Source organism: Amphiura filiformis, chromosome 15 (assembly GCF_039555335.1).
Source record: "Amphiura filiformis chromosome 15, Afil_fr2py, whole genome shotgun sequence".
NCBI classification, from domain to species: Eukaryota; Metazoa; Echinodermata; class Ophiuroidea; order Amphilepidida; family Amphiuridae; genus Amphiura; species Amphiura filiformis.
This window is the reverse complement of record NC_092642.1, coordinates 10,447,067-10,463,699: the sequence shown is the minus strand read 5'-3', so window position 1 is coordinate 10,463,699 and position 16,633 is coordinate 10,447,067. Positions and strand designations below refer to the sequence as shown.

At 35.8% G+C, this 16,633-nt stretch overlaps 1 long non-coding RNA gene across 1 annotated transcript; it reads left to right on the top strand.

The window, feature by feature from the left end:
- Positions 1-4,417: 4,417 nt before the first annotated feature.
- LOC140171233 (uncharacterized) lies at positions 4,418-8,662 on the top strand. Its single transcript, XR_011861579.1, has 2 exons — positions 4,418-4,728; positions 6,833-8,662. It is a non-coding gene; the product is annotated as an uncharacterized lncRNA (long non-coding RNA).
- Positions 8,663-16,633: the final 7,971 nt, after the last annotated feature.

Sequence of the window (16,633 nt, the reverse complement as noted above, 5' to 3'; positions counted from 1 at the left end):
AGTGGTGTCATGACAAGAAGGTATGACCCCCCACTCTAAGTGGTGTCATCACTCAGGGGGTCATACCTTTTTGGCATTTTGAGATATGAACAGGACCCAAAATATGAATAATTGACCCAGGTCTTATGAGGAGTGCAACCCCTGGTGGAGAAATTATTTTTATTATATTCTGTACTTATACCTCTTTCATTTGACACCACTCGGGGGGTCATATCTTCTAGGCACTTTGAGACATGAAAAGGACCCATATGATTATTGACCCAGGTATTTTTATGAGTGTCACCCCCGGGTGGGGAAATATTTTATCATATACTTTACTTTTTTCTCTTTCCTTTGACACCACTTGGATGTCATACCTTTGTGAAATTTCAAGATATGTCCATTTCACACGAAAAGTTTAGTTGGTAAGTTGGCCCGGTACTAGTTAGTAAGTAAGCAAGTAACATTCACTATGATAGGCTTATACCATTTCATGGCTCAGCAGAAACATATCCAGCACATTTCATATCTGCCTAAATTTAAATTATTTAAGTAGAATAAACAACTTCATCTCTTTTCTTAAAATATCCACATCTTGAAGGCCATCAGAAGAAAATAATAAATATGCAAACGAAGCAAATTCCTATTACCAACTTGGAATCATACCATACATAATTTTGTTACAGAGTAGCACCCAATTTGGTTCTTGGTCTTGAAATATTGTAGTTAAACATTGTTCCTTTTAAATATGCGACATAAAAACCTAATTCTAGCAGAAACAATCTTTACAGGTAGAAAGCTATACCAATATGGGCAAATTTACTATGGAAGACACTCGATCCAAGATAAAATATACCTAAATTAATAAATTCCTTATTATAGGCCTACTGTGTGGTGGAAATACATAGATCTGCTATGGCTAAACTCAGTGCCCCATCTTCTGACAATATGAAATGACAATATGAAAAGTTCATGCACACGCTGCAGAATAAATTCCAGTCATAAATTTATTCAAAGCACAATACCTTCCAATACAGGGTGTCTCTGAAAGGCCTGTAAAGTCAGAATTGTTTTTTATTAATTTTTTTAAATTCATGAACCAAACAAGATTAGATAATGCAATAAACAAATGTCATAGTACAAACCTTAGTAAAAACTCAGTATTTGATTTTGCCAAAATGCATTTTCTGGCAACACTGCTTTTGATATACAATATAATAAACTTTTCTCATCGGAAATGTGTGCGCCTAAGAACCCTTTATCATCAGGATATGGAGAGACACAAGAAACAAATCTCATTTTTTTAAATTACCAAAATGTATCATTTTCTGGCAACACTGCTTTTGATATATACAATATAACAAGCTTTTGTCATTAGAAAAAAAAACAATTTTTACCAAAATGCATCATTCTAGCAATACTATTTTTTGATATAAAATATAACAAATTCTCTATTCGGAAATGAGTGAACCTAAGACCCCTTTATCATTAAGGATATGGAGACACACAAGAAACCTGCATCAGTGTAGCAATTTATATCATAGTTTGTAAAAATCTATTTTTTTAAGCGACCAAACTGCACCATTTTCTGGCAACACTGCTTTTTTGATTGACAACATAACAACCTTTTCTTATTAGAAATGAGTCAACCAAAGACCCCTTTATCATAAGGATAAAGAGAGATAATAAAGAGACTAAGGAGAGATATGTGAAACGGTGAAACCTTCACCAATTTAACAATTTATAGCATAGTTTGTAAACAAATCCCATTTTTTTACCAAAATGCGGCATTTTCTGGCAACACTGCTTTTTGATTTGCAATATAACAAGCTTTTCTCATTAGAAATGAGTGAACCTAAGACACCTTAATCATTATGACTAAGGAGAGATAATGTGAAACCTGCACCAATGTAACAATTTATAGCATAGTTTGTAAAAAACACCCCATTTTTTATTAAAATGCAACATTTTCTGGCAACACTCCTTTTTGATTTTCAATATAATAACCTTTTTTTTTTATTACAAATGAGTGAACCTAAGACCCCTTTATCATATGTAAGGAGAGATATGTGAAACCTGCACCAGTGTAACAATTTATACCATAGTTTGTAAAGAAAATCTCATTTTTAATTTACCAAAATGCATCATTTTCTGGCAACACTGATTTTTGATATACAATATAACAAGCTTTTCTCATTAGAAATGAGTCTAACTAAGACTCCTTCATCATAAGGATATGGAAAGATATAATCAATCTTAAGAAACCTGCTTTTGTGTAACAATTCATATTATATTTTGTGAAAATCTCATTTTGTTAAATTTGCCAAAATGCATCATTTTATGGCAACACTGCTTCCAATGTATACAAGTGCCCAAGCTGTTTTCATCAGATATGAGTGGGGCCAGGTCACCTTCACCACCTGCTATAATATTAATATCCAGAGTGCTCCGGCATATAGATTCTTTTCGATGCAAAGATGGGGTAAAATATCACATTTTTCACTATGTGAAAACTTGCAGTGTTGCCAGTTCCCAAAAACACATAAAGATGATATTTTCAAAATATTTCAAACTTTCTTCGTAACGTATGGAGGTAGGTCTATATCATGTAATATTTGGTTTTGTAAAAATGTGTCATGTATTGCTGCAATTAGCCAGCCAAAATAGGTTAAATTTCACTTTTTTTACCCTGAAATTGACTAAAAACTGCATAAAACTAAGAATTGGCTGTTACCATGGCAACAAGCAAAAAATGGACGAACAATGGCCGTCACTGTAACACACTACCAAAGTACTTCAACCTCCAAAGGTATAAGCAAAATCTATTTTTTGACCTTTGCCAACCATGCTGAAAAATTACCTGAACTTACAATTAAATATTGTTTAAATTGAAACAAACTCGCGCGAAGCGCACCTAAAACTGCTTTTTAAAAAAAAGCTGAAATGGTCAAACATGAGATTAATTTCGTCAAAATCAGGTAGCGTGTTTCTTTCTTCTTTCTCCGATTTCTCTTTTTTTGATACCCGGGGCGCGCGCGCCCGTCTAAAAAGGGTTGTATGCGCTACTGGTAGCTACTAGTGATGTTCAAATTGCACCCTCAAGCTCATGGTAGCATTTAGCATCATATTATAGGCACACCCTGTAACTCCAATATAGTATTAGATCCGAAGGTGCTGCAAGAAGGCAAGATGTGCGGCAGTATACCAGTCTGGGCACATCATACGTCGTATGACGCAGTATTTCATGATTTAGCAAGAGCAGTAATATAGGCCAATCAAATTTTTTTTAAATCACCCACCACTAATTGCAGCAGAAACCATTTAATTACCATTCATTTCAGAAAAGTATATTAAAGAACATATTAAAAGTCCCCAAACGTCCAAGCGGTGGAAAATGGCCGCTTATGCAGGGGTGAAATTTCAAATTTGGTCAATTGTTAAAAAACCATACCAACGTATTGCTTTCGCCATAAGGATTCCGAAAAAGTATAGTTTGACTATATCTCCGATATACATTTCTTAAGTTATGGGGAATAGGTCAATTGTCAAAATTTGGATTCCACAAAAATTGAAAAATGCTCTGATTTTGATCAAATGGTTTCATATTGCTCCGCTTACAGCATTAGCTGTAGAGGGCATATAACTGATTTTCGACTAATGTAGCATGCGGTTGGGGTTCCCGTATCGCGTTTCACGTAAATTTCGCAATCTCTCTATTATCGTTGATAAAATGGTTTCATATTGCTCCGCTTACAAAACATTAAAAAAAAAGAATAGTTTGCCATATCTCAGGCCGGTGGTTTGTTACCCTGTTAACATGGCAAAGAAGATCGAATTCCACTGAGCCCTATTTTGTGATGTTACCTATGTACCAAAACATCCAAAACTATTTTTCTTATAAGTTGATTAATTTTTGACAAAGGAACAATAATCTGAGACCAGTTGGAGAATATTTCCATAATAAACGACTGTGGACCCCAAAATTTGACCTTTCACCTTTTTGCCTATAATTCAACAACTGTATGTATGAGACTGGTCAAACTATACTGTTTCTGAATCCTTATATGATGTGGCTTTAAATTGCATAAGCGGTCATTTTGGATTTTTGCAAATTAGGCACTGTTCCACTACTCGGACCATTTGGTTACTTTTGATATTTTTTTTTGAAATGAATGGTGATTAAATGCTTTCTGTTGCAATTAGTGGTGGGTTAAGCCATGATTATCCTTAATTTGATTGGCCTATAGTGTACTGCCAGCTCACGTGCTACTTATTTAGGCAATAATGTGAAAAAGTGGACCATACGGACCACTTACCCGGGCACTTTAATACTCCCTATTGGGAATTGTTTTGATCGAGAACTTGATTCCCCGTGTGTCTTCATTCTAGTTCATAAATATTAAGTGTGTCATATTACTTTTCCTTTAGGCATGTTAGGTCGGCAGGTCGTATGCATCCATGTAAATCGTAGTCATGGCACTCACGTACTACTCGTATACATGTATTACTATTAGTTCCGGATACAGCTACATGCTGCAAATTATTTGAGACGAAAACACTCTCGCCCTCGCTCCACAATGGCTCCGTGATACAATTTGATTCATAGTTCGCTCATTTTATATCCCAATTCCCATGTAGACAAACTACTATAGCCATTCTATATAACTTCACTGACTTTCTATAGGCTATGCTATCAGACAGTTCACAGTTGACACTCGACAGTTTATACCACAAGATTTGATTTTAAAGGTAAGCTTAATATTCATTTAATGCATGTACTTACTCCTTTAAACAAACCAACGTTTTTGCTGAAAGGGGTAATAAATAGGTCATAGGCATACTATGGCCAAAAATGCATGTTTACTGTGAACATTAACAACCAATTGCTTCGCCAGGTGAAAGTCACTATCTGGAAAGCAGGACTGGGAATTAAGGTCAGTTGTTGTAATTGCACATGGCAATTACACACCGACAGACCGACTCAACTAGGACATCGTAAACGAGGTCATAATCTACCCTAGTCTTCTTCTACGTATCTATACGTCCTCTATACGTTGTTTAGGACTTTTCCGTTTATTACCGATTTTTTGCTGCATTGACTTGGGTCATGACAACCACACCAACACAAGAAATAGATTTTTAGATTTCAAAAATCTTTACAGGAAATATATGCGTAAAGGTAAGGTGTGTTTATGCGTGATCGAGGGTGGGTTAAATTTTGGGGTTTGTTGGGGGGGGGGGGGTGTATTAATAATTTGATTAGTTCAAAGCCAATATTATAATACAGTACTTGTATGGCTGTTGGTGATGTGAGGAAGAGGGGCTGGTTAAACGTATCACCCATTCCCAGTAGCGTAGCCAGAGGAGGGGGGGGGGAGGGGCAGAGTGCCCCCTGACAAAAATGAAAGAAAAAAGGGGCCCCTCTGACAAAAAATGAAAGAGAAAATCAGGAGGGCAAAGGAAACGAATGGCCCAAAATATTGTAAAATCCAAAATGTTTCCGCGCTACGCGTGCACATTGTAAAGATAAAACCACTTCCATTCTGATAATGGGCGAAAACAGTGTAAAATACCAAATTCCGTAACAAGAAAACATTTTTTGAAGCTCGAAGACATACAGTATTGTATGATGCAACTGTAATGTTTTTCGTCTGTGCCCCCGAAATTTTACGTTGCCCCCCGACCAATAAAGCTGGCTACGCCCCTGCCCATTCCTAATATAACTCAATCATATTTTATCTGCTTCTTGCAAATGCAACATAGAGTCTTCTTGAAATTACCGTTTTTGAATTTGGGGGAGTGATTATGACATTGATCAACAAATTATGTGGATCATATGTTACAATTTGATGTGGCAGTCATGTCCATGATTATTAGAAAGTGGTGGGTATCAATCATTTTGATTCACCCTGTATTGGTTTGTTTGTTAAGGTAAAGGTAATAGATCTCATAACGCTTATAACGTTGGAATTTTGATGCTTTATATCTTTTAAGATATATTGAAACTTCAAAACTTTTAGAAGTTGTTAAAAGATAATTAGGAAGTAATCTCCAAAACTTAAAACACCCACCTATATGTTTTGTTGTGAATCTTAATTTGCCAAAAACCCACTCTAATAATTTATATGATATACAGACCATCAAAATAAGAAAACTTTAAAAAAATAAATGTTTCAACGTTAAAGCCACGGATCTATATAGACGAATGCAATTTCCTACACCTTAATGGCAGCCATAGCTGGATCCCCATCGGTCTATCCCACCTGAAATGTGAAATGATGCGCACTTAGCGGGGATTTTAAATTGCATTCCATCATCCGTGTTTTTTTTTTCAAGCCAGCTCAATTTTCCACGTGAACAGTCTAGAAGTATACACTTGAACTCGTACTGTCAAGCACTCACATCAGAGTATAGTGCATTACCGATCTGACGGCTATATTTTGAATACACAAACAGAATATCTTTCAAAAAGTTCATAAGACTTTGTGCCGATATGTTGATGTATATTATGAATAAAATGCTGGAATAGCTTACGAATTTGGCATATTTTCAACCAATCTCATTGGACTTCATCTGGCAACTGTAAAGATGTTCCTGTATTGATCGTAATCGGAGATTGATCACGTGTCAACCTCAACAAACGAGGGGCCTGAGATATCAGCTTTCACATGCATAGGATTCATCAATAATCAATATTCCTTGCCGGCTGACACGGCTCCGATTACGATCAATATAATACAGGAGCATCTTGCAGTTGCCAGATGAAGTCCAACGAGATTGGACTTATTCCTGTATTTTATTCATAATTCCTCTTCTACTTTGTGCCTAATTTCTTTTTCTTTTTTTCTCATAGCTTCCCACCATATTTTCAAATGGATTTCTTCTAAAGCAGATTATTCAAGATGGAAATCGAAGCATCAATTGATTCTCAACCTACAGAAAGACCAAAGTCGCAACTAGATATTGACATTGAAAACTTTAACAGACAACAAAGAGAGCAACTTGACAAGCATCATCACCAAGAAGACTTGAACAGCTCTGATCATGCTAATGACAGCAAAACTAATAATACATGCTCATGTGCCATCGTATGTCTAGGATGTTTGGCTAAAGTGTATTCGAGCATAACCGTTTGTTCGGATTGTTGTCGCGATTGCTGCTCTGGTGGCGGGGGTGGTAGTAGCGGAGATTTAGTGACGTATGCCTTTGATTACAACGGAGGCGGAGGCGGTCATGATGATGATTGCGGAGGTGGGGATTGTGGAGGATGTGACTAAGGCGCTTAAAACGGTTGGACAGCTCATGTTCTTTTGAATTCCAACCAACCGGGTTGCAATGCGAGTGGTCCCTGTCTAAATTAGCCTACTATTATTATTCCAAGTTTTATGGACCTCAGCCATTCTGTTCGTAACCGAGATGCAGACTTCGTGCGGCTAAGTCTCAGGAGAGATCGGTCTTCCCTGGCGCTTGTCTTTCGAGGCCGACCTGACCTTGGTCTAGGTGTAGTAGTTCCGGTCTCTCGACGTCCCTTAAAAAATTTCGAGACTGCAGCTTATGTAGTTCCTTAAGCGGCACCAATATCCTTCTGTTTGTAGCCGCGATTACGTAAGTCAATGACGCGGACGTATAAATCTGCGCTCAAATCGTACCCCATGATCAGAAACATTGTATACAACAGACAGATGCAACAAAGTAAAACTGGTTTCTTCACACCGTAATGCAAAAGCCAGTGTAACCTTATAAATCATATCGCTAAAATAACTGCGAAAAAGATGCCCGATGGTTCATTGGTCAGGCATATGAAGCCATTGTCCTACATTAGGTATTGTGTGATATGGAATGGTGCCTAAGACCTTAACAGACACCCGTGATCCACTTTCCATGGCTGACAGGTCATTGATGGTAAGAAATCTGCACTTTAAAACAGGGTTATACAAAAAAATAAAAATATTCCAAAGTTTTGTCCATGACTGTACTTTCAAAAGGGGCATGCAGACAAGACGAGATGTTACATGCAACACCTCTGTCTTTGAATCATCCATTCAGCTTGGGTTTGATCTGTATATTTTAAGCTATATGTCTTCCAAACAAGTTTCTAGTTTCCGAATAGCGTCAGATCGTTCAGCAGGGTGATATGAGCAATATAATTTGCGTATCATTAGCGTAAGATACGCAGTTCACATTATGACTGTCGATAACTTCCTCTAGAGGAGCAGTGTACATGATAAATAATAGATGGTCCCACAACTGACCCTTGAGGTACACCACAGTCCAAAGAGTAATTACGACAAATGTGAAAATCTACAGCAAGTGCTTGATTACGTTCAGATATATAGGATCGAAACAACTGAAGCTAGTTTCCTGTAATCAATGTATATGCCTGTTATATTTTGTAGCTATTTTGTTTATATTATTCTCCTCTGTTTAAGAAATAGCAACACATTTATTCCAAAATCGTTTGATTTATGTTATTCTCCTCTGTTTTTAACTCTCTGTTTATTATTATATCCTCTCTTTTGCACTTATGTATGGCGCCAGAATTTTTCGACCCAGAGGGATAAACAGGGTAAACAATGTAAACAAAAAAGCCCGAACCAAAGAGAACGAAATATGTTGCTATTTATTCAAACAGGGACCAAACAGAGGAGGAAAATATAAAACAAAAGATATTGACAAATGTGACAAATGACAAATATTTTTCCAAACAGTGGGATAACACAGAAAAATATAAAATAAAAGAGTCCTGAATTCTGGTGCTATTTTTATAAACAGAACAGAGGAGAATAGTATAAAAGAAAGGTATATGAAAATATGTTGATGTTTTTCGCAAATAAAGGGACAAAACAGAGCATAATAATTATAAACGAATGATTTTGTGGATAAGCATTTTACAACAGCTCACCTTTTAACTTAATTTTATTAATCTCCTCAGATATTATTGATTTGCCCGTAAACAGTGTAAACAAAAAATTCCGAAATTCTGGTAAAAACAGAGGAGCAAAACAATAGGTTGCCAAACAGGAGCAAAACAAAGTAGAATAATATAGAACAAAAGAATATGAAAATCTGTGGCTATTTCTTTTTCAAATTTATTTCATTAGGGGTTCAACTTCTCCCACACCCTGCACCCAAAGAACACACTGATAAATGTTGCGTTAAAATGGTGCGGTGTGTGACTGCGTGTTGACAATCTTGCATAAGCACTTAGCTCTTTAGTGTTGATTTCATACAATAAAGAAACGGATGCACTCCACCTCATGTAGCACACACGTTGGCAAATGGAAAGTTTCCAGACCTTGTATAGAGGTTATCCACTTTACTCATGTGTGACTTCTAACAAAAGGCGCTGATTCCCGTAATATTCCTTATTCAAAACAATTCAATGCATGACCTCGGTTTTCGAGAAACATGAGAAAAGAGGTGATGAAGTGTTACGTGCGCGCAGCGGCAAATGTTGACTTTTATTTTACCTGAAAGTGATCGATCATACGATAGGGGCTACTGAACTTAGCGCGCATTCGTTCCATTTCACACACCGCACCATTTATTAGCGCAACATTTATCAGTGGGTTCTTGGGGTGCAGGGGTGTGGTAAATTTCAATCCTTATCACCCCATAGTGTATATTATAAAATTGAAACTTGGCCCGGTAAATACATCATGCTGCCTTTATTTTGAGCAAAAATAGTGTAAACTTTAAAGTTGCCTTTGTAAACTCAAAATTTCATATGAATTTTAGGCTAAAATAGATTAAAATAATTGAAAAATAATTGAAAAATTACCACAATAACACACGGAAAAATGATACCCACCAGGATTTTTTAGTTTTTGCCATTCAGACAATTGACCATTAAGCCAAATAATTAAGGTACCAGTTACGTTCACTCCCTGTATATCCCAAACAAAGGCAGATATGTCATAATAGGTACCAACAGCCAATAGCTGCATCTTTTAGCTCGAATTTAAGACCTGATTCGTTCTAATTGTTCAAGAAATAAAGACACGACATTTATTCCATTTTGCACCATATTTCATCAGTTTAGCTTCAAAATAGCAAATTTTTCGCGCCCTTTATACCATAAACTTATTCTGTCGCCAAAAGGTGCTGGATTCACTATACTTTAAGATTTTTTTCCAACCCCATTCCCCCAATGTTAAAAAGAAATCTATGCCACTGTACAGGGGTGAACACAACTGCTACCTTAATTCTTTTGCCTACTGTAATTAAATTGTCGGGGGGGCATGGGAGTTTGGGTCGGGCGGAATTTTTTTCGCAGCCGAATGCGGTAATTTATGTTCCGCAGGAACGATATGCCCAGATTGATCAAAACACCCAGTACCAGTTCTCATCATATCCTGTTTGTAAAACTTGCTTGCGTGAATTATATGTGTGAGAAAGATACTGTTAAGAGGTAAAATTCTGTTTCTTGTACACTAGGTTGTCAAATAGTTGCTTGGTGTAATAGTCGTGAAAGTGCATGGAGGCCAGGAGATGTATCAGAGACAATTACCCTCTGTTTAGTATGTAACAAGGCATCTCATTAGTCCTGCTGTTTTACATCACAATGACCGAGTTCTCAGTTCATTGACTCTTATCTGTATTAATGTTATTGGATCTTGAGATGTGACAGCAAAATAATGACAGAAATACATTACTCTCATACCCCAAGCCAACAAACATTTGTTACCATTTAAAGTTTGTAAATTTGCCTTGCAGAGATTCGGCTCAATTTATAAACTGGCAATGATTTATGTGTACCTACTTTCACGTACTTCCCCTAAATGAACAGTGGGATTGAAGTAAACAATTTAAAATAGTTCATGCCCTATGCAAGTTGTTCGACTAATTCAGCTAAATTATATCAATGTTATTCGTTTCAAACAAACACAAATGATTCATTTAATGCTTATTTAGTGTTTTTTTTTCTCGATATATTGATACATTTTTTGCAACAACATTACAAGAAACCAGCAATTTTTAAACTACTTAGAAAACTGAGCCTATCACTGGTTCAAATAGTTTCATTTCTCGAAACACACAATCATTGACTCTTTACAACTAATGAAAATGTAAGTGAATTTGGGGTATATGCATGTCACTTGCGTCTATCTTTTATATTGTTCGTCTGGTCGCAAGGAATAAAAAATGCACCATTAGATTCACAAAGGAGTGGCATGGGAGTTTGGGTCGGGCGGAATTTGTTTTCGCAACCGAAAGCGGCAATTTTTTTTTCAATTTGAATTTATTTCTTTATACAGAGTTAGGTAGGGGGATTTTTTTTACTCATCAGTGAGGCGAATTTTTTTTTTCGTGTCACTAGTGGGCAAAGGTTTTTTTTCGCCTCATTAGCGGGCCAAGTTTCTTTTGGTCCTTAATTCATAAATTTGACCAAATGGTGAAATTTAACTTTTATTGCCAGTAAGAATGATTAGGATTGAGATGTATTTCATTTGGCAGAAGTCTTTTTTAATCACAAAAATTAGTAATGTATTTTTCTGGAATGGGGAGTAGTAGTGTTTTCTGTATTTGATATGGACCCGGACTCCGAGACTACGTGCAATCCGTATCATACTTAAAACCGAACCTAATATCATTTTTATCACCATATCATACCGTTCAAATAATTACACACAACGAGGAAAACTATTCACGGATGTAATTCTGGGCTGGAACACTTTTACCCATGCCCGTCCTTTTGGACCTGATTTTTGTGTTATCTTTTCATATACTGAGAGGCAATCCAAATCAGAACTAGAAAGCACAGTTGTGTTTGAGCACTGTGATGCCCACAACCCCAACACACAATGACACTTTTAACCCATCTTGACACCCCGTAATATGTTTTATGCTAAAAGGGCTATCAGTATACCAACATACGGCATTGTAGCTGTTATTTCCTGAGTAACGGCCGGCCCTTTGTTTTAGAGTTTGGGGCCCTGGGGGCCGATAATATGGTACACATGGGACTCATATATGGGTTGACATGTGTTTACAATTGATACCCCCCCGTTAGTCTGAGATACAAAATATCAGGCAAAAACACTACATAGTTTACCATGTTTACATGGAAGAAGTTGGGTTTTTGAATTAACTTTGGTTTCAAAGCAAATACCAAAAATGTATTCAAACTTGTTTACAAATGCATCAAGCTATATACATAATATATCACACAAAACAAGAGTTTTTGTATTTCAGCCACTTTTCGCCAGCCCATTCGGGGCTGGTACCTGTTTCAGGTTTGGGGTCAGTTTACTCAAGAGATTATATTTTAGTGGTATTGGAATGATTTTTTGTTTTACTTTTTGTGGTTAAATTTTTAAAAAAATATTTTAATTCGATTTGTTAGGAAAAGTAAGTATGTTTTGCCGTTTCAACGAACGAAAACGAGTGAGTATTACCAAAGTTATGTTTGAACTAATTAATTATGACTTTAAAAGTTTAAAGGCCTAAATGTAACAATAATAGTTAATATATATAGCATCATATGGTCAGCAGAAGAAAATCTGACATCACCTATGATGTCATATCAGTGTCCTTGACCGGGGGTCCTTACTCCTTGACCACTGAACAGCGTGATATCATGTTGATAACAGATCTATAGAATCAAAATCTTCATCATATCCCGGATCATATCACAGATTCTCAACAATCTGTGATCATATGGACCATATTGATGTGAAAGTAGTTATCTATCATATCCTGTGTCGTTTTATGGATAAAAATGACTCAAAATGTTATTGATGAAATGGTTGCTATCATAAACATCAGTTTTGTCTTTTCAACGGGAAAAATCCGATGCAAAATAATAAAGTTTTTAGGGCCTAGCTATAATATGGGCATAATTTATGCATATAGTATTGAACAATGTACCCCATTTGACATGCACTTATAGATAAATAAATTGTCTTACTTTATTAATTTAATAACTTCTTTATTATAAATAAAATGACACATAACTATTTGATTCATAAAATTACATTCAACAAAATGATTGAAGAGAAAACACACAAGGCACTAGGCAGACTGTTATAGAATGGAGTATGTAAGATGCCATGTCCATAGCTTCGCAGGAGTTTCCGACTAGCAATCAACATGATCAGCACATTCAAAAACACAGTTTAAGAGTGAAGATTGTAGTGAGTAACCAGTCCTTTATAAATGTGCTGGCCACTATCTATTATAATATAGTAGGCTTAAACTATACATTGCGAATTAATTAAGTTATTTTAAAATAAAATGTACATGTAAGTTAACTCAAACCGGCAGTGTATATATCGAAAGCAGTGAAATCGGACATTCCTAAGCGAAGATATTGAGTTCGTAAGTTCTGGTATTACAAAATTGGAAATTGAGATATCGTGGGTAAAAAGCTGAAAAGACAAAAAAACCAACGACAACAACAACAACAACAACAACAAAACAAACAGACCAGAACAATTTGGAGTACATGTAATGAATTAAAAGAGTTGACATGAGATTAGGAATTAATGTTTTCTGCTGTTTCAGTGTGCATGTTCTCATCGTTGATGGTTTGGTGGACTGTCATGTAGATGTAAGCGTGATCCTAAAAATGCCTTTCACATTGACCAAAACTAATTACAAGACCTCTTCTACATTGAGGCTGGCTTTCCCTTTTAAAGGGAATTTTATTGACATTTCAGGCGACTGCCACCCCATCCATTGGCGCGCTAATGATATCAATTTCTTCCATGTAAATATGGTAAACTATGTAGTATTTTTGCCTGACATTTTGTATCTCAGACTAACGGGTGGCGTATCAAATGTAAACATATATATTTAGAAAAAAATAAACGTGCCGTCAAGAGGTTGCTTTCTTAAGTAAAATCCGCGAGCAGTGACTTCTTTACCTTTTGAAAAATTTATTTATGATGATAAGTGTTCGAAAATTGCGCATTATCATGCACAACAACCAAACATGACTCTGATAGTCTAATAATATTAGTTTCTTGTTTTTTGTATGTTTGACTTACGTGCACAGTCATTTACCTTTCATATCCACGCTAAAAACACATATAGAAACTAACTGAATATTTGTGTGTGTTTGTCTGTCACGCCCATTTGTAGGCCTACCAATACCAAATTTGCTTCAAAAGACTGCAGCGTTTGAATCTAGCCATTTGGGAAACGCAATTTCTATTATGTCACTGCTTTAGCTTGAACTCTGTTCTGCTTTAGCTTTGTAATATTCTGTTTAAATATTTTTGTGTGTTTGTCTGTCACGCAAGATTTACGTTACAAATAAGTTATTAGTAGGCCAAATAATGTGCAATCGGCTACGTTTCAGTCATTATTGGGGCGCCCGCCTTAAGCGGGCGCACCTTATTGGCATGACTTTGTGAAAAGCTTCTAATTTCACTCTTGCTAGATTTACTTCGCAATGGTGTTGCTAAAATTATGCCCAGCTTAGAAATAAAACCACAATTTGCTTGGATTTGATTTTATTACGGTTTTTCTGATATGCACGGGATAAAATCTTGTGCGTATATTCTTTGTTTAAAATACAAAATTAATGGACGTATAAAACACCAAATAAACCGTGACCTTTGTACCGGGCTTAAACCAGTTTAACTTGCAGAGTATGAGTTTTTGTACCCAAAGTTTCAAAGTCATTCAATGAATGTACAAATGTTTAATACGCTGCAGCATGGTACAGTGTATGAATAGGCATCTTATCAAGATCAAGATAGTGATAGTGACATAACAATTAACATGCTTATTTTACCAAGGTCTTATCTATCTGCATGGTGTAATTGAAAGTTATGGTGTATGATTGTTTTAAGGATGAAACAACTGGCCAAGTTCTTTTGCATGGAAATTAGAACAAATTACTATACAAGCTGTATCAAAAAGTTTGATACCCAGCAGTTTTGATAGTTATTGAAAAGCCTGGTTTTTCCAAATGCAATATCGGGTCCCCCTTAAAATGATAAAATGATCAGACCATAAATCTTTTGTGACTGTTTATGACATTAATCAACAAATTATGCGGATCCTAGATGTGTCGAGGATGTTACGTTTATGAACAAAACGTTACGTTTGTATTTTCAACATTGTTATTCATTGCTACGTGTATGTTAACAAATGAAAGTTCTGTAATTTTTTTAAATTCTTCAATGCTAAGTATTCTTTTTCGATATCATCAAATTGTAAATCTCTAGTCAGATTTTCAGTGTGTTAACAACTATGTATCAAAGACGTTACGTTCATGTACAAAACATTAACGTTCTTATCTTGTAAACATTGTATACCCATAGCTACTTTTATGAAGAATGAATGTTCTATAATTGTTTTTTATCCTTCATCTTTATTAGATTTTCAGTGTATTAGCAAGTAGAAGCAATATCATCACTACAATATGCCCAAAAAACAGAACTCCCCACCCCACATAATCGCAAATTGACACGACAGCTTCATTCCAATTCAATTTATTTCATCCAAAACGGTCCTGTGATACACCTTCCCCAATCAAACACATTTGCATTTGATCATCTTCTACTCTTCCCTGAGTAGATCATTATAATATCAAATCTAAACACCATGCCATGGAATTCACCATTTCACGTCCAAGCTCACATTGGGCGCCCCATTCCTTTTTTAAAGGAATTTTAATTTTCATTGGCATGCAACGTCCTATTAAAGGTCATATATTGCGCGGACAACATCATAATTATCATTGGCAAGCTAATATTATGAGGACAGTGAAAATGACTCTCTTTTTGAGAAAATAAGACGTTTAAAATTGATATTCCGCAAAAACCAACTTAAGCGATGAGTTCCTTCGAACGAGACAGATTTGACCTAGAAAAAATTTGACGTCATGAAATGACTGTGCCTGCTGTGCGAGAAGGGACTATAAACATTCTCAATGCACAGAACGTATACTGTTGTTGTTCACAGAAAAAAAATCTGAATTAAGTATTACAAATTTAATGGTTTTTAAACATATGTATAAAATCAGCCGCTTTTTTTTTTTTTATATATTAGTAAATTGTGATATTACAATTCATATGTATATCAATATCATGAGAAATATTTGGGCTAAAAAATAAAAAAATAATTTGAGCTTAGAATGTCAGCGTGATCAATCTGAGACTAGCATATATACCGTGGTAAGTCCACAAACTCACGTATCTGATTTCCCTGTGTGATATTGCAATGCTATAGTTATTATAGTTTCAGTTGTATGAAATATTACAAAGCAAACGATTAGTAACAATACTGTGTGACACTTTGTTCCCCAAATGAGAACATTAGTCTGCATATTGTTATGCAGCATTGTTATGGTAAATAATAGTACAACTCAAACGGGGGAAGAACACGTACGAGCCTGAACTTTACCCACACAATTTCTCTTTTTTCAGGAGAAATACGCATTAAAAATTGCAACGAGTGTCAACTTGTAATATAATAATTATTCTCTTCGAATAGAGATAAACTTGTTTTTGCAATAGACCTGCCCGTTAATATATCTTATTGACATACCGGTACTTCATAATGCGATAATAATACAATGCAATACAGATTGGGATCGTTTGAGGCGGCACGACACCACAGTGCGCATGCACTGGAAACATAATAGAATTCTAAAATGCTGATTGATCATGTTGATTGCTGATGCGCCGTGACATTTCAG